The 23,324-nt window shown below is 39.2% G+C and overlaps 1 long non-coding RNA gene and 1 pseudogene across 6 annotated transcripts; one reads left to right on the top strand and one right to left on the bottom strand.

Moving 5' to 3' along the window:
- Positions 1 to 264: 264 nt before the first annotated feature.
- Positions 265 to 4,213, top strand: LOC113341459. Of its 6 annotated transcripts, XR_003355933.1 has the most exons (14): positions 265 to 591; positions 831 to 996; positions 1,104 to 1,225; positions 1,328 to 1,402; positions 1,496 to 1,644; positions 1,733 to 1,845; positions 1,932 to 1,999; positions 2,224 to 2,304; positions 2,537 to 2,633; positions 2,741 to 2,787; positions 2,886 to 3,103; positions 3,597 to 3,740; positions 3,828 to 3,917; positions 3,996 to 4,213. It is a non-coding gene; the product is annotated as an uncharacterized LOC113341459 (long non-coding RNA). The 6 variants fall into 6 exon arrangements; XR_003355934.1 differs by having other exon boundaries at positions 842 to 996; positions 1,328 to 1,644; XR_003355937.1 differs by having other exon boundaries at positions 1,328 to 1,644; positions 2,537 to 2,602.
- Positions 4,214 to 17,320: 13,107 nt separating this feature from the next.
- On the bottom strand, positions 17,321 to 17,420 carry LOC113341490 (annotated as a pseudogene).
- Positions 17,421 to 23,324: the final 5,904 nt, after the last annotated feature.

Raw genomic sequence — 23,324 nt, 5'->3', positions numbered from 1 at the left:
TCTAATGGTATATAATCTGCGGGTTTTTGGGCGGGTATGGGCGGGTATTAGCTTAAACCAACCTCGCATCCACAGACAGCGGGTTTTTTTTTCATAACCAACCCCGCACCCACAACGGGCGGGTATGGATTAAAAACCCACGGACTTAGCGGGTACGGGTGGGTTTGGGTATCGTGGGCGGGTCTTGTGCAGCCCTAGCCTCCACCCTCTATTCTTTGAAACCTTAGCGAAACTTCATCTTCAATAATCTACAGCCGAGAAACATCACAGAAACCTCTCAATCATCTTCAATCATCGACTTTTCTTCTCATTTTTCATATCTTTTCTCTCTCTGTTATCATAATCAGTTTTTCAATCTTAGGGTTTTTCATCGTCTGTTAATCTAGTTTAGGATTTTGATTTCATAGATCTGTACAAGTCTTTCATCATCTGTAGGGTTTTAGTTTTTTCGATTTGTCATGTATGCTGATTTGAAGATGATTTGATGTCATTGAAGGAAGATGAAGATAACTCATTGACCCAATTTGGTTTTTTAGACCATACAAATCGAGAGAAAAAGGCTTCAGTAAAGATCATAGATCGTCAAAATGGGTCAGTTCTTCAAACCCAAACATCATTTTTCTATTTTTTTAAATTTTGGTTTAATCGCAACATTGAAATTTAGGGTTTTTATAAAATTGATTTCAGGGTTTTGAAAATTAGGGATTTTGTTTAAAACATGAATTATGTTGGAATTATACCAACATAATTAGGTGAGGTTAGTTTAATTTTAGTTTTCCTCTGTTTTATTTTTCTGTGTTTTAGTTATCAATTGAAAATTTGGTTTTTAGTTGATTTGTAGGAGCTGTAGCAGCTTTAGGTGGAGGTGGTTCTGTGGATTGAGTAGATTCTGAAGCAGAGGATGAGAATGAAGATGAACCCAACAAATCAAAACAGAAGTGAATGATTAAGATGATGAAAAAGATGAAAGTGGTGGAATTATACCAACAGAATTAGGTGTGGTTAGTTTAATTTTAATTTGTATGTTTTTTATAATTGAGGTAAAGTGTACACCTTTGTTCGTGTAATCTTGTATTTACTGGTAATGGATACATGTTCTGCAGGAAACCCAATGTCTATCTTGGATGGAATTTTTGTGGCAATCAAGGATGATATAGACTGATTAAGATGATGAAAAAGATGAGAGTGGTGGAGTGGTGGAATTATACCGACAGAATTATGTGAGGTTAGTTTAATTTTATTTCGTATGTTGTTTTTAATTGAGGTACAGTGTACACCTTTGTTCGTGTAATCTTGTATTTACTGGTAATGGATACATGTTCTGCAGGAAACCCAATGACTATCTTGGATGGAATTTTTGTGGCAATCAAGGATGATATAGACTGCTCTGCATACCCATCTGGTAAGCTTTCATCAGTGTGTAGTGTTGTATTGATACGTAGAGCGAGTTGTTGTTTGTTTGTCTAACTGTTATACCGTTGGACTTTGTTCGAAGTTTCTCACTAAACTATAACCACAAGTGCGACAACATGGTTCCACGAAGTCCGCCCAGTCAAAATTAAGAAGTTGTGGTGCGATTCTCATTGGGAAAGCAAATATGCACGAATTGGACCTTGGAACAACTGGAAATAATCCTAATTATGGGTAGGTTGATCTGATATATGTCGAGTTTGTATAAAATGTTGAATTAGTGATTATGATATTTATATTTTTCAATGCTTCTTCCTTACAGAACAGCGAGAAACCCTCAATCCCTAGACAGATATACTGGTGGATCTTCCTCGGGTCCAGCAGCAATTGTAGCTTCTGGATTATGTTCGGCCGCACTTGGAACTGATGGTGGAGGTTGGACCAGTAACATATTGGCTTTCCGCATGACACATATTAAGAATATTCTTCTTATTCAGAATGCAATTTTTATTAATACGCAGGCTCAGTTCGAATTCCTTCTTCACTTTGTGGTGTAGTAGGCTTCATATGGTCGGAATGACATGGAAGGGTAAGCTTGTTAAAAACATAGTGGTTGAAATCTAGGATAAGCTTGTTTGAAAATTTCAATTTCATTCTACACAATTCTTCTGTTATTATTGTATTTTTTTATCAATAAACAATTTAGTGTTGACGTATTTCTAACTCAGGTCATTAGTATCATCTCCCCAACGACTGTATCAATGTACTGCAGTGAAATCGGCTGATGCCTTTACCAATTCTTTTATCATGCAGGGCATTATGTGATTGCGGGACTGTAGAAATCATCAGACCAATTGCTTCTAATTGCTTCCTAGTTGAAGATGTTGTGCTTGTGTGAGTTGCCAAAATTTTGAAAAGTTAGGTGAAACAGAGATATTGAATAAGTAAAAGAACAATCCATTCGTACTTGTGTCTGTGACTTTAGTTAACATTGATTGACATTGAAACTGGAGCATCCTTTCAATTTTCTGTCGATACAGTTTTTCATCTTGACCTCTTGATCTATTGTGTAAGGGATCTCTGTGCTTTAAAATAAAATGACATTAGTTCTGATCTTCTCATTCAGATAGCTTATTCTCTGATTGAAGAGCAAGAGGGGAAGGCGAGGACACCAGATGATTACATATCTTTTGTAACCCTCCTTGCATATCCACGTTATTGTGGTACTATATCAGTTTTATGATAGTAGTTGTATCGTTATTGGCTTTTAGCATTTTCTCTGGGGCTTATAGCTTTCGTTTTGGTTTTTAATTTCTGTATGTAATTACAGGCGTATCATATTTTGAGAAGGAAGAAGTGCGAGTTCTATTAAGGAAGGTTGGTGTTAACTGCCAACTGTCTTTTAATTTTGGTAGTGTAGTTACCTCTCTTTCTTTCAGTCAGATACTTAAGTTGAATGCCTTGGTTTTCTCTAGGATCCTATATTTTGGACATACAGACCATTTACTGAACAAATGGTCCGAGCTGCTGCTGATGATGTTTGTTTCCTTCTCCATATCTACCACAATATGATGACAAATCTGAACGATAAATCTCTATTGGCAACTTTCATATCGGGGAGCACTATATTGTCGGTGTTTCTGTGTTAATGATAATGAGTGTGTAGATTGGCCGCATGTCCCTCCCATTCCAGGTACTTCTGCTTTTTTGATAAGCCTGTAGACTTTTACTATTTATGTTTGGTTATGTCAGTATCTGGCATTTGTATATTCGTTTTAAGTTTACGCTTCAAGTTGTATGAGTTCGTTATATAGAAAGATTCCCTCACTTGCAATTGCAGGTATTATATTAAGGAATTAGGCACTAGTTTGGTTTGCTTACGTCTAAGTTGGGCTGTAAGTGCCGTGCAGGTTAACCTAATGTAGTGGTGTAGGATGAGTCTTATCCTACACTACTGTATTAGCTTTACCTGCACTGCACTGTTCTCCTGTTCAATATGTTAGGAGGTTTCTTTTGTAACTTTGTTCTTTTGTGTGATGATATAGAGTCTTGATGTGTTATTATTAGCCATGTTCATTTCTACTTTTCTTTATCAACTCCTTGAGTACAAATAGCAGGCCATGTATTAGCAGCTGAGATTGGAACATAATAGGCTTCATTTTGTTTTATTTTTTCTGATGCAACAGGATTACAGGATCATATGATCCCTATGGTAGACATGGCATGACTCTTTGCAGACCGCAGTATTATCTTCATCATAGTCACTACACCTGCCATATATTAACATCTGAGATTGGAACGTACAGCACAGTCATATGGATGTTGACAAGGTTTGTTATCCAATATCCTAGGAAGAATATGTATATCGAAGATCGTGGAATTAACACAATAATTTGCTTTCTCATGTATTAACATAGAAAAGGATGACTTAGTGAGGTGATCAAAAGATCAGAACATAATTGGATGCTTCTGCACTTGGTCTAGCTGCACAAACAACAACATACAAGGTATCTCATATTGAAATTGCATGTATATTTAAATCTTGGCTTCTTAGCGGTTTTAATTTTTTTTTCTACCTTGTGCAGGCCAGATTCTTTGTGCAGAAACTGCAAGCGGCCTGGTCATTATCCATATGAATAAGTCAGGGATTACGGAGAACTTGATGAAGAATGCTTGGAAACTATCTGCAAGTTTTGATAAGTATCTACAAGTTTTGAGTAAGTTGTATGTAGTTTTTGAGATGAAATTATACTTGGAAGAATTGATGTTCTTTTCTGATGTGAATTGATTGGTTGAATTTGAATGTGGTATGAATCCAATGAATATTGATATGAATTGAATTAATAAACTACGGTAGAATGAAAGAAATGCAGGTTATTTGTATTTCCGGTGGAAAATGTACTGCCGGTCAATATTGCCCTGGTCAGTATTGGTCTGACCAATTTTGACCCGGTCAATGTTGACAAGCAGTAACTTTTCTGCTGTTACAAAAAAGATCGTAACGACTATTCCGTGAACGACTGTGTGGTTACAAAACTTTCGTAACGGATCATGCTTGTTACGACTCACCACGTAGTAACGGTGAAAACTGTTACAAAATCCGTTACAAACCAAAATTCGTAAAGGTCCCATTGCAGTTACAAGAAAAATGTAACACCTCTTTGTGAAACAGGAGACAACCGTTACAACCCATTTTAGTAACGGCTCATTTCTGTTCCTAATCCCAGAATTTGGTGTAGTGATCTTAGATGCAAATCTTAGCCGTCCAAGATCGCCAGTCAACGCATGGTAACCTTGAGCCCAACGCCAAAACCCTAGTTTTGGCCACGCCTAAACCACGCCAAGGCATGCCGACCATGCCACATGTGCCAATGGCATGTCGTGCCATCCACCTTGCCGCGCCTAAACCATACCATGTCGGCCTTCCCTTCACGGCTGCCAAAACGAAGGCGTGCCACAATCAACGACCACCCTTCCATCTTAGATACAAATCTTAACCGTCCAAAGTCACCAACCAACGCATGGTAACCTTTGACCTAACACCAAAACACTAGTTTTGGCCACGCCTAAACCGCGCCAAGGCATGCGGACCATGCCACAGGTGCCAATGGCATGCCGTTCCATCCACCTTGTCGCGCCTAAACCATACCATGCCGACCTTCCCCTCACGACTGCCAAAACGAAGGCGTGCGACAATCAACGACCACCCTTCCATCTTAGATGCAAATCTTAGCCGTCCAAGTTCACCAACCAACACATGGTAACCTTTGGCCCAACGCCAAAACCCTAATTTTTTCCATGCCTAAACCGCACCAAGGCATGCCGACCATGCCACATGTGCCAATGGCATGCCGTGCCAGCCACCTTGCCGCGCCTAAACCATGACGGCCTTCCCTTCACGGCTTCCAAAACGAAGGCGTGACAATCAACGACCACCCTTCCATCTTAGATGCAAATATCCACCGTCCAAGGTCACCAACCAACATATGGTAATCTTTGTCCAAACGCCAAAACCCTAGTTTTGGTCACGCCAAAACCGCGCCAAGGCATGTCGGCCATGCCACATGTGCCAATGGCATGCCAGCCACCTTGCCGCGCAATACCATGTCGGCCTTCCCTATGCGGTTACCAAAACAAAGGATTGCGACGATCAACGGCCATTCTTCCATCTAAGATGCAAATCTTAGCCGTCCAAGGTCGCCAACCAACGCATGGTAACCTTTGTCCTAAAACCTTAGTTTTGCTCACGCCCAAACCGCGCCAAGGCATGCCGGCCATGCCACATGTGCCAATGGCATGCCAGCCACCTTGTCGCTCCATACCATGCCGGCCTTCCCTATGAGGTTACCAAAACAAAGGCTGGCGACGATCAACGACCATCCTTCCATCTAAGATGAAAATCTTATCCGTCCAAGGTCGCCAACCAACGCATGGTAACCTTTGGCCCAACGCCAAAACCTTTGTTTTGGCCACGCCCAAACCGCGCCAAAGCATGCCAGCCATGCCACATGTGCCAATGGCATTCCAACCACCTTTCCGCGCCATACCATGCCGTCCTTACCTATGCGGCTACCAAAAAAAAGGCTTGCGAAGATCAACGACCACTTTTCCATCTAAGATGCAGATCTTAGCTGTCCAAGGTTACTAGCTAACGCATGGAAACCTTTGGCCCGACGCCAAGCCCTAGTTTGGTCGCGCAAACAAATCCAAAACCCTAACTTTTGGCCGCGCCTAAACTAGGCCATATTAAAGCCGTACTGGGCATGATTTCATGCCACTGGCTACCAAACGAAGGGTTGCAATAATCAACGACTACCCTTCCTCTCAAGATGCAAAATCTCGACCGTGAAAGGTCACCACTGAGCCGGCAAGTCTCCCAAGCTCAAGTTGCCGAACAAAAACATGCTACATGTTTTCCACGAAAACACTCGAGACATCAACACATGTCACAAATTATGGGATGCTCATTGGGTATTAGTTTGGCGGTTTACAGCGTGCGGCGTACACTACGCCCGTTATAAGACAGTGTCATAAGGATGAGGAGGTTAGTAAATACATGCAGTAATGGTGAAACGCTTTCTTTTATGGAACATCAATTCCAGGATTTACCGGTTACCACCTCCTCCCATTTACTCATCCGTTTTCCATTTCTTACGAGACTAGAGTACGTTTCACTTCAACTTGTATAAATAGGTCTTACCTATTTCCACCGAACAACAAGTTCAGGTCAGGAGGATACAAAACTCAGAAAATATTTGCTAGTTTACCATATGTTAGCTTCCCACTTTCTGATACAAGTCGTGAAACAACTACTCTTCCAGAATCAACTATTCTGGTCTCAACACTCTCTTCGCTTCCCTCACCAAAACCAACCCTTCTCCTTCACTTTGTGACCGAAGCAAGTATGGAACGGTCATTTCTTGATTTAGACCGGATTTGTAAAGATTGACCTCTCGAATCTAAAGTACTCCCTTGCAGTTCATTGTTTAGGATTTAAACTCGTTTCTCACCCACACACCCGAAATTACCAAAATCAGCAGAAATCGTTTTCACCCTCAAACAATCCTCGATCTAATATTTTGACCCAGACGTCAGGACGGTAGTGGTTTAATGTCTTGCTTCACGTGCTCAGGTCAATGAGAGTATGCCAACCAAGGAGATTCTTTAGTGCCTTCCAAGGTTCTGCGTAGATAGCTAGGGTCTGGAGTAAAGATTTTGTGGGTACACCTCTGGTAAACCCTCCGGAGACAACACTCCGCCACTAGGGCCACCTAGTGGTTTAACGGCTTGCTGCACATGCTAAGTGTAGTCATTTTTATTTTCTATATTAGATTTGCTCGAGGACTAGCAAATAATAAGTTTGGAGGTATTTGATAGACAGATTTTTGTGTCTGAATTGTCCTCAGTGTCTCTATTGCTAGTGCTTGATTTTGTATTTATTATGGTGTTTTTATGTTTGTGTAGGTGTTTTTGGAGAAATACACTTGTGCGGAAAAAGTTGCTCAAAAAGTGCTATTTGGACCCCTGGAGGACATTTGCTATACGGACCCCATATTTGGCTAAGGGACACCCAAGATTATGCGTAGCCCAAATTCATCCTCAGCACCCAAATTTGTCCTCAGCACCCATCTACTATTCGCACCCCAGATAAAGATAGGGGCACTTCATCTTCAACATTTCAAAAAAATATTTTGGCGGGAAAATATTTCCATTCACTGGCAAATTTTTTGATCGGATTTTGGAGGAGTTTTTGTGCGATTCAATCGCTGAAACTTTTTGGGTAATTGTGATATGTCCTAACAGAGCTGGTATGGGTGTTTGTTTCGATCAAATTTGGCTGAAAATTCCGTGAGAAGAAAATAGGGAAGCACGTGCATGAGAGGAACAATCACGGGATTACAGCGAGTTTGGACGTGTACCGCACGCGTTGGTTGCTTCAGAAACGTGAAGGAGTTAAACAAAGATTCTATGAACATATCCAGACGCGTGCAGGAGAAGAAAAAAGGAAGAAAATATTCCCAGAACATTTTCTTTACTGCCCGAGTGCAATGAAGAATATTGAGAATTATGGCGTGAGTAATTGAGGCTGAGGAGTATAAATAGATTGCTGGGATCATAGAGAAGGGGGACGGAGAGTTTGGGGTCGAGAGGAGAGCTCAGGAGGCGAGAATCAAGAGTTTTCAGAACTCTGTTTCTGCTGCTGCACCAAGAACACGAAGAACAAAAGACCACCAGAAGCAGTCGTTTATCAACAGTGACAACGACAGCCACACGAGGGTCGCAGAGTTACAACAACAACAGTTCCTTTCTATCGTTCTTTGTAACATTGTTTTGAAACAATTATAAACGTTGCAATCACCCGATTTTCATCAATTTCTCCATTTCATCATTTGTACACCTACTTTGAGCAATGAAATCAACTTTTGAGCGTGTTTCCAACATCATGATGAGCTAAACCCAATCCTTTGGGCTATGGAGGAAGCCGTTGTTTCGGTAAAAGTGATATATTTCTATTAATTAAATTACAACAACTCTATTATGATTTTTGCATTGAACTAAAATTTTTTTATATGATTTTGATTAGTTAGGTGTATTTTCTCTTGATAGAATATGCTTGCTTTAGGGTTTTGATATTCTATGCTTGGATTAACATCTATTCTTTTGGAAATCTACATGTCTTGGCAATACTATTAAAATCAATTTGAATGTTGAGTTGCATAATTATTATTTTATTAAATCACTAATATCAACTAATGGTGGAATCCTAACTCCGTTCTCTCCATAATTTTCACAACATTTTTTAATTTAGTTCGCTATTTTTATTTATTAAAAAAATCTAAAAATCTGCTTTCACAAGTCTTGAACGAATCATATTACTACAACAACTTTGAAAACACATCAAATTTTTGGCGCCGCTGCCGGGGACTTGTCTTTAGGCTAGAGTTTTTAGATTTTATTTTTTTTTAGGTTTTTATTTTATTTCTTCTTCTTTATGTTTTTGGGTTTTTGTCTTTTTCTTACAGAATTCGGAATTTGGAGCGAAAGAAAATTTTGCCAAAGCTTTTGGTGAATACTTAAAGACTTCGAGTGAAAGGAAAAGCGAAAGGAGCGAAAGAAGAAGATTTTTTTTTTATTTTATAAAAAAGAGAGAAAAAAAAAGAGACATTTTCTTTTTGTAGATTTTTTTTTTTAGACTTTCTTTTTCTTTTGCACTTTATATTTTTGGACTTTGGACTTTAAATTTTGGGACATTATTTTTTTTAAACCTTACGGAAGGGTAGTTTAAATATAAATTGTTTGCAGAGAAGGACGGTGATTACGATATCACCTCGGCCCCTCGGGTTCGTACATGACATAGGAGTCGTGGACCGAGTCGACTACAAAGGTTCATCCCCCGTCTGATATGGGAGGTAAGTTTGTCGAAACACTCGCGAATCCCCTGTCAGCGAGTTACTGTCTTCCTTCGTATGCATATATGTTGAGGACTTGAAAACGACTGCTTTAATTTCCTAGTAAAGGGAAAAGGACTGGCCATACAAGATAAGGGTTCGGATTTCATCACCGTTCTCTTCTTGCCCGCCTTAGGAAAACGACACCAAACGCGAACCTAAGCCTAAAATTTTGACTAGAACGAGACCGATAGGGTAACGAGCTTAACAGGAAAGCCATTAGAAAAATATTGTTACTCTTTTAAGCATACTTCGAAGTTCTTGACGGTTTCTGTAAGTTGGATGCGTGACTGCGCCTCCTTGTAATACCGGTGAGGCCTTGGGTATCAAAGCTCCACCGAGCTTCCCTCGCATATATTCAACTTACTTTGACTCGGATTGATTCCAGAGGGGTTTGCTTAAATTGTAACGAATTCCCGTTCGAAGGATTAGAAGCTGGTCTAGAAACAATCTAAGTGGAGCCATCATGCTTTTTGTTTGCTAGAAATCAGTAGGTTTGCTGTGGTGGAGTCAGCCTTGTTTGTGTTTTCATAGAAAATCCCTTCCTTTTTCGCACTTTTTCTAGTGTATGCCCGAAGTTTTTTAAAGGGCTTGGAAAAGAAACACTCTGGGTCGTTTGATTAGTGACAAACCTAGTAGTTCTTGTTGTGAAGGCGGGGAGCTCGAAGACTCTTCTTTTGAGATCCCCGTTTTTGGAAACTTCAGTTTTGAGAATCTGTCTCTTTGTGAGGAAATTACCCCTAGTACTCCTAGTCCTTTTGTAGTGCCAGAAATGGCAACTTTGAAAGCTTTGCTAAACCCATCTAGGACCTCACGTCCGTCTTGTATCAAGTTAGCTGAAACCGAGGCAAATTATGAACTGAAACCTGGGACTTTACAGATGCTCCCAATGTTTTTAGGGAAGGAGAATGAGAACCCCAATTTTCATGTTAGGGAATATGAGGAAGTTTGTAGTACTATGAAAATTAAAAACCTAAGTGATGATGCGTAGAAACTTAGGTTATTCCCTTTTCCTTAAAAGATAAAGCCAAATCTTGGATGTATAGTTTGGACTTTGAGTCAATTGAAACCTATGACCAACTTACTTCTGCCTTTATACATAAGTTTTTCCCACGGCATAAAATATCGTCTATTAGGACACAAATATGTACTTTTTCCCAACAAGAGGAAGAATCTTTATATAGGTACTTAGAAAGGTTCAATGACTTGATATCTCAATGTCCTCATCATGGTTTGGAGAAGGTTAGGTTAGTTCAGATTCTCTACGAGGGTTTATATTATTCAACAACAACCATGGTCGAGTCCTTATACACAAGTTGGTTTGAGAATAAAACTGTTGATGAAGCGATGATATTTTTGAATGAAATCGCCGATAAGACCCAACAATGGGAAAATAGTAGGGAACCCAGAAAAAAATTCTTCTACGTAGAGGAAATGTTAATAGGGTAGAAGGATCTTATGAGTCAGATGCCAAAATATTAGCTATAGCCAAAAGGTTAGAACCCTTAGAATTAGGCCATTCTAGTGGTAGTAGTGGAAGAAATGAGCCTTTTTGGGAAGTCCATGTTGTTGAATAGCAAGCCAATGCTCTTTATAACAACACTAAGTTTGATAACCAACAGAAGTTTGACCCATATTCAGAAACCTATAACCCTGGATGGAGAAACCATACAAACCTTTCTTGGTCCAAGGTCCAGAATCAAGGTCAGTCTAGTAATGCTCAGGTTCCCCCAGGTTTTGGCTATACTAAGAATCATTCAGTTCAGGCACAGTTTCAGATCCCTTCAGATAAGAAAATCATGAGTTTAAAAGAGTCTCTTGCCTTGTTAACTCGGAACACTTTAGAATTTCAGCAATCAGTTGCACAAGGATTAGATGAAAATAAAAATATGGTACAAGCTAACTCTCAGGCTATTTCCGAGTTGAAAACCCAGGTTAGTCAGATAAATGAGACATTGAGAGAACAAGGAAAGTTTCCTAGTCAACCACAACCAAACCCTAGGGGAGTCCATCAAATATCTTTAGCTGGTGAGAAATCATCAAACCATGTGCACTCGATAACAACCCTTAGGAGTGGTAAAACGGTAGACAATAAGGTAGTCATGCCTAGTCGACATACTGTAGTTCCACCTTGTACTTCCCAAGAGGAGCCCGTAGACGAGGAAACTGAAACAGTCTCTAAGGATTCCCAAGAAATTCCTGATAGGTCTACCTTTGTGCCTAAAGCCCCATATCCACATTTGTTAGCCCCAACGAAGGAGTCGACTTTCAACGAGATAATGGAAACATTTAAGCAGGTGAACATAAACATTACACTATTAGAAGCAATTAGGCAGATGCCTGCTTATGCCAAGTTCCTTAAAGATCTTTGTACACGAAAGCGTAAGCTTAATATCCATAAGAAATCTTTTTTAGCTGGTCAGGTAAGTTCCATTCTTCTAAACCAAACACCCCCTAAGCATAAGGATCCTGGATGCCCCACCATATCTTTTGTGGTTGGTAATCACATGGTCGATAAAGCTTTACTTGACTTAGGAGCTAGTTTTAACTTACTCCCGTATCATGTATACACCCAGCTAGGTCTTGGTAAGTTGAAACCGAATAAAATGACACTACAATTAGCTGATAGGTCTGTCAAAGTCCCTCTTGGTGTCATAGAGGATGTTCTGATTGAGGTTGATAAGTTTATTTATCCTTTGGATTTCGTTGTTCTAGACACCCATCATGTTCAGGACCCAAGTCGTCAAATCCCAGTGATTTTAGGTCGCCTATTTTTAGCCACAACTAACGCTGTCATCAACTGTAGGACTGGGCTTATGAACATATCCTTTGGTAATATGACCACTAAACTAAATGTCTTTAATGTTACTAGACAACCTTCTGAGAACGATGATTTAGAAGAAGTGAATATGATTAGCACTTTAGTTCAGGATTTGGTTCAGGATAATTGGCTTGACACTTTACTGGTAGATTCTTTTGATGATTTTGAGGAAACCATTCTCTTAGATCGGATATGTGATCAATATTTAGAAGAAGATCTTGAGTATTTTAAAGATTCCATGGACCCAGAAATTTAGGCAATAGTTTTAGGTTTTTCTGAGAATAATGATGACCCTAAGTTTTGGGATAGAGAACTAGAAGAATCTCTTGAGTATTTTAAGGACTCTGAAGATCCGGAAATTCAAGAAATAGTTAGAGGTTTGTCTATGAACCCTAAGTTCGGGGGTAGTGATGGTTCTTGTGATTGTATCGTATCCCTAATTAGAGTCCCTAACTTGGAACTCAAGCCTTGTACATCTGAGATATTACTTGAGTCTTTTCAGACTCCGCAACCCGATCCTCCTGATACTGTCCAGGAGGTAACCCAGGTATTAGAGACCCGTTTTTCGGATGAATCTATTTATCGAGACACACATATGAATTTCAATTACGCGCCGAAGATAAACCCAGTTGTCTTGACAGAAACCTTAGATGACAACGTGCTCCTTCTTTTCATTTTTCTGAATCAGTGCAGTAGTCTCATACTGGTGTCAGCTCTATTTGGTCTTATGGACCCACAATTGTTTCGACTATTGATATATGACTTTGGAAGGTGACAATCCTTTTTGAGGTATTTGATGTCTAGCTAAAGACTTTAAATTTAGTAATTCCTGGGAGGTACTCATGCTTACAGTAATATCCCTCTTTATTTCTTTTTTCCATGCATCAAGTGGTAACAGTTTCTTATTGTTCATTTCATCTTAGAAAATTGAGGACAATGTTAGATTTAAGTTTGGGGGTGGGGAAGAAACTTTTTGTTAGCTCTTAGCTGCAACAAATAAACTCCAGATCCTAGAAATTTATGCTTATTAAGGTTGGCACTAACCAATCTAAGTAGATGGGAACATCTTGGTTGTAGGAGTTGAGGAACCAATCTGATTAGATGGAAACATCTAAAGAGTCTATTCATAAAAGCACAGAGCTCAGGTGTTAGAATTAAAAAAACATGGTAGTTTTGCCATATCTCGTTGAATCCTAATCCTTCTGTTTTTATTTTTTAAGTGATTTGGTGGGGGACACGATTTAAGTTGTTACCTTTGCTAGGGTGGAAGAAAGTGATTGAGATACCAACATTAAAATAAAAAAAAAGAGAGAGAGAGACCAGACCATTAGACCAACCGGAATAAATTCAATAAAGTCGACCACTGATGCCCTTGTATATGTCAGTTGTGTTGACCTAGAGTTGGGTTTATCGACCACTGGTCCCCTTGTATATGCAAGTTGTGTTGATATTAGTCAGACCGGTATCTTAATCCATTAGCATAGGTTCACCTTGGAAGGGGCCTTCAGACAGATATGGGAAACACCGTTCACTTTTAACCATCTCTTTATCCATATTCTTTATCTTTCCATGTGATTGGTTGACTCCGGTTATGATGTACAGAAACTATCTGAGTAGAGCTCTGTCACTTATATATGAATTTTAGTATGCTGAGTGCAAACTCGTGCACAGCAATTGGAATTTCGCATCAGGGTACTTCCTCCTGTAGTCAATGAGAGTATGCCAACCAAGGAGATTCTTTAGTGCCTTCCAAGGTTCTGCGCAGATAGCTAGGGTCTGGAGTAAAGATTTTGTGGGTACACCTCTGGTAAACCCTCCGGAGACAACACTCCGCCACTAGGGCCACCTAGTGGTTTAACGGCTTGCTGCACGTGCTAAGTGTAGTCATTTTTATTTTCTATATTAGATTTGCTCGAGGACTAGCAATTAATAAGTTTGGGGATATTTGATAGATACATTTTTGTGTCTGAATTGTCCTCAGTGTCTCTATTGCTAGTGCTTGATTTTGTACTTATTATGGTGTTTTTATGTTTGTGTAGGTGTTTTTGGAGAAATACACTTGTGCGGAAAAAATTGCTCAAAAAGTGCTATTTGGACCCATGGATGACATTTGCTATACGGACCCTAGATTTGGCTAAGGGACACCCAAGATTATGCGTAGCCCAAATTCATCCTCAGCGCCCAAATTTGTCCTCAACACCCATCTACTATTCGCACCCCAGAAAAGGATAGGGGCACTTCACATTCAACATTTCAAAAAAAAATTTGGCGGGAAAATATTTTCATTCACTGGCAGATTTTTCGATCGGATTTTGGAGGAGTTTTTGTGCGATTCAATCGCTGAAACTTTATGGGTAGTTGTGATATGTCCTAACAGAGCTGGTATGGGTGTTTTTTTCGATCAAATTTGGCTGAAAAATCCGTGAGAAGAAAATAGGGAAGCACATGCATGAGAGGAACAGTCACGGGATTACAGCGAGTTTGGACGTGTACCGCACGCGTTGGTTGCTTCAGAAACGTGAAGGAGTTAAACAAAGATTCTATGCACATATCCAGACGCGTGCAGGAGAGGAAAAAAGGAAGAAAATATTCCCAGAATATTTTCTTTACTGCCCGAGTGCAATGAAGAATATTGAGAATTATGGCGTGAGTAATTGAGGCTGAGGAGTATAAATAGATTGCTGGAATCATAGAGAAGAGGGACGGAGAGTTTGGGGTCGAGAGGAGAGCTCAGGAGGCGAGAATCAAGAGTTTTCAGAACTCTGTTTTTGCTGCTGCACCAAGAACACAAAGAACAAAAGACCACCAGAAGCAGTTCTTTATCAACAGTGACAACGACAGCCACATGAGGGTCGCAGAGTTACAACAACAACAGTTCCTTTTTATCGTTCTTTGTAACAGTGTTTTGCAAAAATTATAAACGTTGCAAACACCCGATTTTCATCATTTTCTCCATTTCATCATTTGTACACCTACTTTGAGCAATGAAATCAACTTTTGAGCGTGTTCCCAACATCATGATGAGATAAACCCAATCCTTGGGGCTATGGAGGAAGCCGTTGTTTCGGTAAAAGTGATATATTTCCATTAATTAAATTACAACAACTCTATTATGATTTTTGCATTGAACTAAAAAAAATTTATATGATTTTGATTAGTTAGGTATATTTTCTCTTCATAGAATATGCTTGCTTTAGGGTTTTGATATTCTATGCTTGGATTAACATCTATTCTTTTGGAAATCTACATGTCTTGGCAATACTATTAGAATCAATTTGAATGTTGAGTTGCATAATTATTGTTTTATTAAATCACTAATATCAACTAATGGTGGAATCCTAACTCCATTCTCTCCATAATTTTCACAACATCTTTTAATTTAGTTCGCTATTTTTATTTATTAAAAAAAAAATCTAAAAATCCGCTTTCACAAGTCTTGAACGAATCATATTACTACAACAACTTTGAAAACACATCAAATTTTTGGCGCCGCTGCCGGGGACTTGTCTTTAGGCTAGAGTTTTTAGGTTTTATTTTTTTTAGGTTTTTATTTTATTTCTTCTTCTTTATGTTTTTGGGTTTTTGTTTTTTCTTACAGAATTCGGAATTTGGAGCAAAAGAAAATTTTGCCAAAGCTTTTGGTGAATACTTAAAGACTTCGAGTGAAAGGAAAAGCGAAAGGAGCGAAAGTAAAAGATTTTTTTTTTTAATTTATAAAAAAGAGAGACATTTTTATTTTTGTAGATTTTTTTTTTAGACTTTCTTTTTCTTTTGCACTTTATATTTTTGGACTTTGGACTTTAAATTTTGGGACATTATTTTTTCTTTAAACCCTACGGAAGGGTAGTTTAAATATAAACTGTTTGCAGAGAAGGACGGTGATTACGATATCACCTCGGCCCCTCGGGTTCGTACATGACATAGGATTCGTGGCCCGAGTTGACTACAAAGGTTCATCCCACGTCTGGTACGGGAGGTAAGTTTGTCGAAACACTCGCGAATCCACTGTCAGCGAGTTACTGTCTTCCTTCGTATGCATATATGTTGAGGACTTGAAAACGGTTGCTTTAATTTCCTAGTAAAGGGTAAGGACTGGCCATACAAGATAAGGGTTCGGATTTCATCACCGTTCTCTTCTTATCCTCCTTAGGAAAACGACACCAAACGCGAACCTAAGCCTAAAATTTTGACTAGAACTAGACCGATAGGGTAACGAGCTTAACAGGAAAGCCATTCGAAAAATATTGTTACTCTTTTAAGCATACTTCGAAGTTCTTGACGGTTTCTGTAGGTTGAATGCGTGACTGCGCCGCCTTGTAATACCGGTGAGGCCTTGGGTATCAAATCTCCACCGAGATTCCCTCGCCTCTATTCAACTTACTTTGACTCAGATTGCTTCCAGAGGGGTTTGCTTAAATTGCAACGAATTCCCTTTCGAAGGATTAGAAGTTGGTCTAGAAACAATCTAAGTGGAGCCATCATGCTTTTTGTTTGCTAGAAATCAGTAGGTTTGCTGTGGTGGAGTCAGCCTTGTTTGTGTTCGCATAGAACATCCCTTCCGTTTTCGGACTTTTTCTAGTGTATGCCCGAAGTTTTTTAAAGGGCTTGGAAAAGAAACACTCTGGGTAGTGACAAACCTAGTAGTTCTTGTTGTGAAGGCGGGGAGCTCGAAGACTCTTCTTTTGAGATCCCCGTTTTTGGAAACTTCAGTTTTGAGAATCTGTCTCTTTGTGAGGAAATTACCCCTAGTACTCCTAGTCCTTTGGTAGTGCCAGAAATGGCAACTTTGAAAGCTTTGCTAAACCCATCTAGGACCTCTCGTCCTTCTTGTATCAAGTTAGCTGAAACCGAGGCAAATTATGAACTGAAACCTGGGACTTTACAGATGCTCCCAATGTTTTTAGGGAAGGAGAATGAGAACCCCAATTTTCATGTTAGGGAATTTGAGGAAGTTTATAGTACTCTGAAAATTAAAAACCTAAGTGATGATGCTTGAAACTTAGGTTATTCCCCTTTTCCTTAAAAGATAAAGCCAAATCTTGGATGTATAGTTTGGACACTGAGTCAATTGAAACCTATGACCAACTTACTTCTGCCTTTATACATAAGTTTTTCCCAAGGCATAAAACATCGTCTATTAGGACACAAATATGTACTTTTTCCCAACAAGAGGGAGAATCTTTATATAGGTACTTAGAAAGGTTCAATGGCTTGATATCTCAATGTCCTCATCATGGTTTGGAGAAGGTTAGGTTAGTTCGGATCCTCTACAAGGGTTTATATTATTCAACAACAACCATGGTTGAGTCCTTATACGCAAGTTGGTTTGAGAATAAAACTGTTGATGAAGCGATGACATTTTTGAATGAAATCGCCGATAAGACCCAACAATGGGAAAATAGTAGGGAACCCAGAAAAAAATTCTTCTAAGTAGAGGAAATGTTAATAGGGTAGAAGGATCTTATGAGTCAGATGCCAAAATAGCAGCTATAGCCAAAAGGTTATAAGCCTTAGAATTAGGCCATTCAAGTGGTAGTAGTGGAAGAAATGAGCCTTTTTGGGAAGGCCATGCTGTTGAATAGCAAGTCAATGCTCTTTATAACAACACTAAGTAGTATAACCAACAGAAGTTTGACCTATATTCAGAAATCTATAACCTTGGCTGGAGAAACCATCCAAACCTTTCTTGGTCCAAGGTCCAGAATCAAGGTCAGTCTAGTAATGCTCAGGTTCCCCAGGTTTTGGCTATACTAAGAATCCTTCAGCTCAGGCACAGTTTCAGATCCCTTCAGATAAGAAAATCATGAGTTTAGAAGAGTCTCTTGCCTTGTTAACTCGGAACACTTTAGAATTTCAGCAATCGGTTGCACAACGATTAGATGAAAATAAAAATATGGTACAAGGCTATAGTTGAAAACCCAGGTTAGTCAGATAAATGAGACATTGAGAGAACAAGGAAAGTTTCCTAGTCAACCACAACTAAACCCTAGGGGATTCCATCAAATATCTTTAGCTGGTGAGAAATCATCAAACCATGTGCACTCGATAACAACCCTTAGGAGTTGTAAAACGGTAGACAATAAGGTAGTCATGCCTAGTCGACATACTGTAGTTCCACCTTCTACTTCCCAAGAGGAGCCCGTAGACGAGGAAACTGAAACAGTCTCTAAGGATTCCCAAGAAATTCTTGATAGGTCTACCTTTGTGCCTAGAGCCCCATATCCACATTTGTTATCCCCAACAAAGAAGGAGTCGACTTTCAACGAGATAATGGAAACATTTGAGCATGTGAACATAAACATTCCACTATTAGAAGCAATTAGGCAGATGCCTGCTTATGCCAAGTTCCTTAAAGATCTTTATACACGAAAGCGTAAGCTTAATGTCCATAAGAAAGCTTTTTTAGTTGGTCAGGTAAGTTTCATTCTTCTGAACCAAACACCCCCTAAGCATAAGGATCCTGGATGCCCCACCATATCTTTTGTGGTTGGTAATCACATGGTCGATAAAGCTTTACTTGACTTAGGAGCTAGTTTTAACTTACTCCCGTATCATGTATACACCCAGCTAGGTCTTGGTAAGTTGAAACCGAATAAAATGACACTACAATTAGCTGATAGGTCTGTCAAAGTCCCTCTTGGTGTCATAGAGGATGTTCTGATTGAGGTTGATAAGTTTATTTATCCTTTGGATTTCATTGTTCTAGACACCCAGCCTGTTCAGGACCCAAGTCGTCAAATCCCAGTGATTTTAGGTCGCCCATTTTTAGCCACAGCTAACGCTGTCATCAACTGTAGGACTGGTCTTATGAACATATCCTTTGGTAATATGACCACTGAACTAAATGTCTTTAATGTTACTAGACAACCTTCTGAGAACGATGATTTTGAAGAAGTGAATATGATTAGCACTTTCAGGATTTGGTTCAGGATAATTGGCTTGACACTTTACTGGTAGATTCTTTAGATGATTTTGTGGAAACCATTCTATTAGATCGGATATGTGATCAATCTTTAGAAGAAGCTCTTGAGTATTTTAAAGATTCTATGGACCCAGAAATTAAGGCAATAGTTTTAGGTTTTTCTGAGAATAATGATGACCCTAAGTTTTGGGGTAGAGAACTAGAAGAATCTCTTGAGTATTTTAAGGACTTTGAAGATCCGAAAATTCAAGAAATAGTTAGAGGTTTGTCTATGAACCCTAAGTTCGGGGGTAGTGATGGTTCTTGTGATTGTATCGTATCCCTAATTAGAGTCCCTAACTTGGGACTCGAGCCTTGTACATCTGAGATATTACTTGAGTCTTTTCAGACTCCGCAACCCGATCCTCCTGATACTGTCCAGGAGGTAACCCAGGTATTAGAGACCCGTTTTTCGGATGAATCTATTTATCGAGACACACATATGAATTTCAATTACGTTCTGCAGATAAACCCAGTTGTCTTTACAGAAACCTTAGATGAGAACGTGCTCCTTCTTTTCATTTTTCTGAATCAGTGCAGTTGTCTCATACTGGTGTCAGCTCTATTTGGTCTTATGGACCCACAATTGTTTCGACTATTGATATATGACTTTGGAAGGTGACAATCCTTTTTGAGGTATTTGATGTCTAGCTAAAGACTTTAAATTTAGCAATTCCTGGGAGGTACTCATGCTTACGGTAATATCCCTCCTTATTTATTTTTTCCATCCATCAAGTGGTAACAGTTTCTTATTGTTCATTTCATCTTAAGAACATTGAGGACAATGTTAGATTTAAGTTTGGGGGTGGGGAAGAAACTTTTTGTTAGCTCTTAGCTGCAACAAATAAACTCCAGAGCCTAGAAATTTATGCTTATTAAGGTTGGCACTAACCAATCTAAGTGGATGGGAACATCTTGGTTGTAGGAGTTGAGGAACCAATCTGATTAGATGGAAACATCTAAAGAGTGTATTCATAAAAGCACAGAGCTCAGGTGTTAGAATTAAAAAAACATGGTAGTTTCGCCATATCTCGTTGAATCCTAATCCTTCTGTTTTTATTTTTTAAGTGATTTGGTGGGGGACACGATTCAAGTTGTTACCTTTGCTAGGGTGGAATAGAGTGATTGAGATACCAACATTAAAAAAAAAGAAAAAAAAAGAGAGAGAGAGACCAGACCATTAGACCAACCGGAATAAATTCAATAAAGTCGACCACTAGTGCCCTTGTATATGCCAGTTGTGTTGACCTAGAGTTAGGTTTATCGACCACTGGTCCCCTTGTATATGCAGTTGTGTTGATATTAGTCAGGCCGGTATCTCAATCCATTAGCATAGGTTCAGCTTAGCAGAGGCCTTCAGACAGATATGGGAAACACCGTTCACTTTTAACCATCTCTTTATCCATCTTCTTTATCTTTCCAAGTGATTGGTTGACTCCGGTTATGATGTACAGAAACTATCTGAGTAGAGATCTATCACTTATATATGAATTTTAGTATGCTGAGTGCAAACTCATGCACAACAATTGGAATTTCGCATCAGGGTACTTCCTCCTGTAGTCAATGAGAGTATGCCAACCAAGGAGATTCTTTAGTGTCTTCCAAGGTTCTGCGTAGATATCTAGGGTCTGGAGTAAAGATTTTGTGGGTACACCTCTTGTAAACCCTCCGGAGACAACACTCCGCCACTAGGGCCACCTAGTGGTTTAACGGCTTGCTGCACGTGCTAAGTGTAGTCATTTTTATTTTCTATACTAGATTTGCTCGAGGACTAGCAAATAATAAGTTTGGGGGTATTTGATAGATACATTTTTGTGTCTGAATTGTCCTCAGTGTCTCTATTGCTAGTGCTTGATTTTGTACTTATTATGGTGTTTTTATGTTTGTGTAGGTGTTTTTGGAGAAATACACTTGTGCGGAAAAAGTTGCTCAAAAAGTGCTATTTGGACCCCTGGAGGACATTTGCTATACGGACCCCATATTTGGCTAAGGGACACCCAAGATTATGCGTAGCCCAAATTCATCCTCAGCACCCAAATTTGTCCTCAGCACCCATCTACTATTCGCACCCCAGAAAAGGATAGGGGCACTTCATCTTCAACATTTCAAAAAAATATTTTGGCGGGAAAATATTTCCATTCACTGGCAAATTTTTCGATCGGATTTTGGAGGAGTTTTTGTGCGATTCAATCGCTGAAACTTTATGGGTAGTTGTGATATGTCCTAACAGAGCTGGTATGGGTGTTTGTTTCGATCAAATTTGGCTGAAAATTCCATGAGAAGAAAATAGGGAAGCACGTGCATGAGAGGAACAATCACGGGATTACAGCGAGTTTGTACGTGTACCGCACGCGTTGGTTGCTTCAGAAACGTGAAGGAGTTAAACAAAGATTCTATGCACATAACCAGATGCGTGCACGAGAAGAAAAAGGGAAGAAAAATATTCCCAGAATATTTTCTTTACTGCCCGAGTGCAATGAAGAATATTGAGAATTATGGCGTGAGTAATTGAGGCTGAGGAGTATAAATAGATTGCTGGGATCATAGAGAAGGGGGACGGAGAGTTTGGGGTCGAGAGGAGAGCTCAGGAGGCGAGAATCAAGAGTTTTCAGAACTCTGTTTCTGCTGCTGCACCAAGAACACGAAGAACAAAAGACCACCAGAAGCAGTCGTTTATCAACAGTGACAACGACAACCACACGAGGGTCGCAGAGTTACAACAACAACAGTTCCTTTCTATCGTTCTTTGTAACAGTGTTTTGAAACAATTATAAACGTTGCAATCACCCGATTTTCATCATTTTCTCCATTTCATCATTTGTACACCTACTTTGAGCAATGAAATCAACTTTTGAGCGTGTTTCCAACATCATGATGAGCTAAACCCAATCCTTTAGGCTATGGAAGAAGCCGTTGTTTCGGTAAAAGTGATATATTTCTATTAATTAAATTACAACAACTCTATTATGATTTTTGCATTGAACTAAAATTTTTTTATATGATTTTGATTAGTTAGGTGTATTTTCTCTTGATAGAATATGCTTGCTTTAGGATTTTGATATTCTATGCTTGGATTAACATCTATTCTTTTGGAAATCTACATGTCTTGGCAATACTATTAGAATCAATTTGAATGTTGAGTTGCATAATTATTGTTTTATTAAATCACTAATATCAACTAATGGTGGAATCCTAGCTCCATTCTCTCCATAATTTTCACAACATCTTTTTAATTTAGTTCGCTATTTTTATTTATTAAAAAAAAATATAAAAATCCGCTTTCACAAGTCTTGAACGAATCATATTACTACGACAACTTTGAAAACACATCACCCGCCCAAGGATCGACGGCTCAGTTACCTGACGGTCCAGTTACCAGTCATGACACGACAAGGGATGACTGTGGACTTTCCACCATTACGGCGGTGCTTCCCACAAAACTCGGTCTTACACCCAGGAGATTCCTTTTCATCAAGAGATCCGAAAAACCGAGTAAGTCTTGCTAGATAAAACACATGGTCTACTACTTTAAATCTTCACAGGGGAGATAAAAAACTGATAGTCATATTTTTCCCGTGTTTCATGCTTTCTACTATCGCACAACATTCACAATTCCATGACTTCCCTGCGGTACTCATGCCACTTATATTCATAACCAAAAACATCAATATTATAAAACAGTTCATTCCAAATAATAATCCAAAACTCTCAGGGGTAATACTTGTTTATCAACCCAAAAATCCAGAAAATCAAAACCATAAACCAAGCAATTTGTTTGCCATTCAAAAAAAAAAACAGTCACCTACCCGTACGTGCCTACTTTGCATAATAATGATTACTCGTCACTATTCATGAGGTAGTCGATGTTACTACGGTGATATTAGAAGAGGAATTGTTTATGACGAAGTGTTTCTACAAGTTTATGAAAGGCATACCCACGGCTAGGGTTTATACCAGTTCATAAGAAAAATATTTCTAAAGATTTATGGAAGGCATACCTATGGCTAGGGTTTGCACCAATACAAGAAAACAAGAAAACGAATTGAAAGAGAAACGCTGGAGTACATAGCTGGAATATGCTTTCCCACTTTATTGCTACCGCGCTACCGCTAACACCAGGACGCGAGAACAAAGATACGATATAAAAAGGAGATCCAACCCCTTTCATACGCATAACACTTTT

This window comes from Papaver somniferum, unplaced genomic scaffold (assembly GCF_003573695.1).
Source record: "Papaver somniferum cultivar HN1 unplaced genomic scaffold, ASM357369v1 unplaced-scaffold_29, whole genome shotgun sequence".
In the NCBI taxonomy this organism is placed as follows: domain Eukaryota; kingdom Viridiplantae; phylum Streptophyta; class Magnoliopsida; order Ranunculales; family Papaveraceae; genus Papaver; species Papaver somniferum.
Note: the sequence above shows the minus strand (reverse complement) of the source record. Positions and strands in the feature narration are given on the sequence as shown.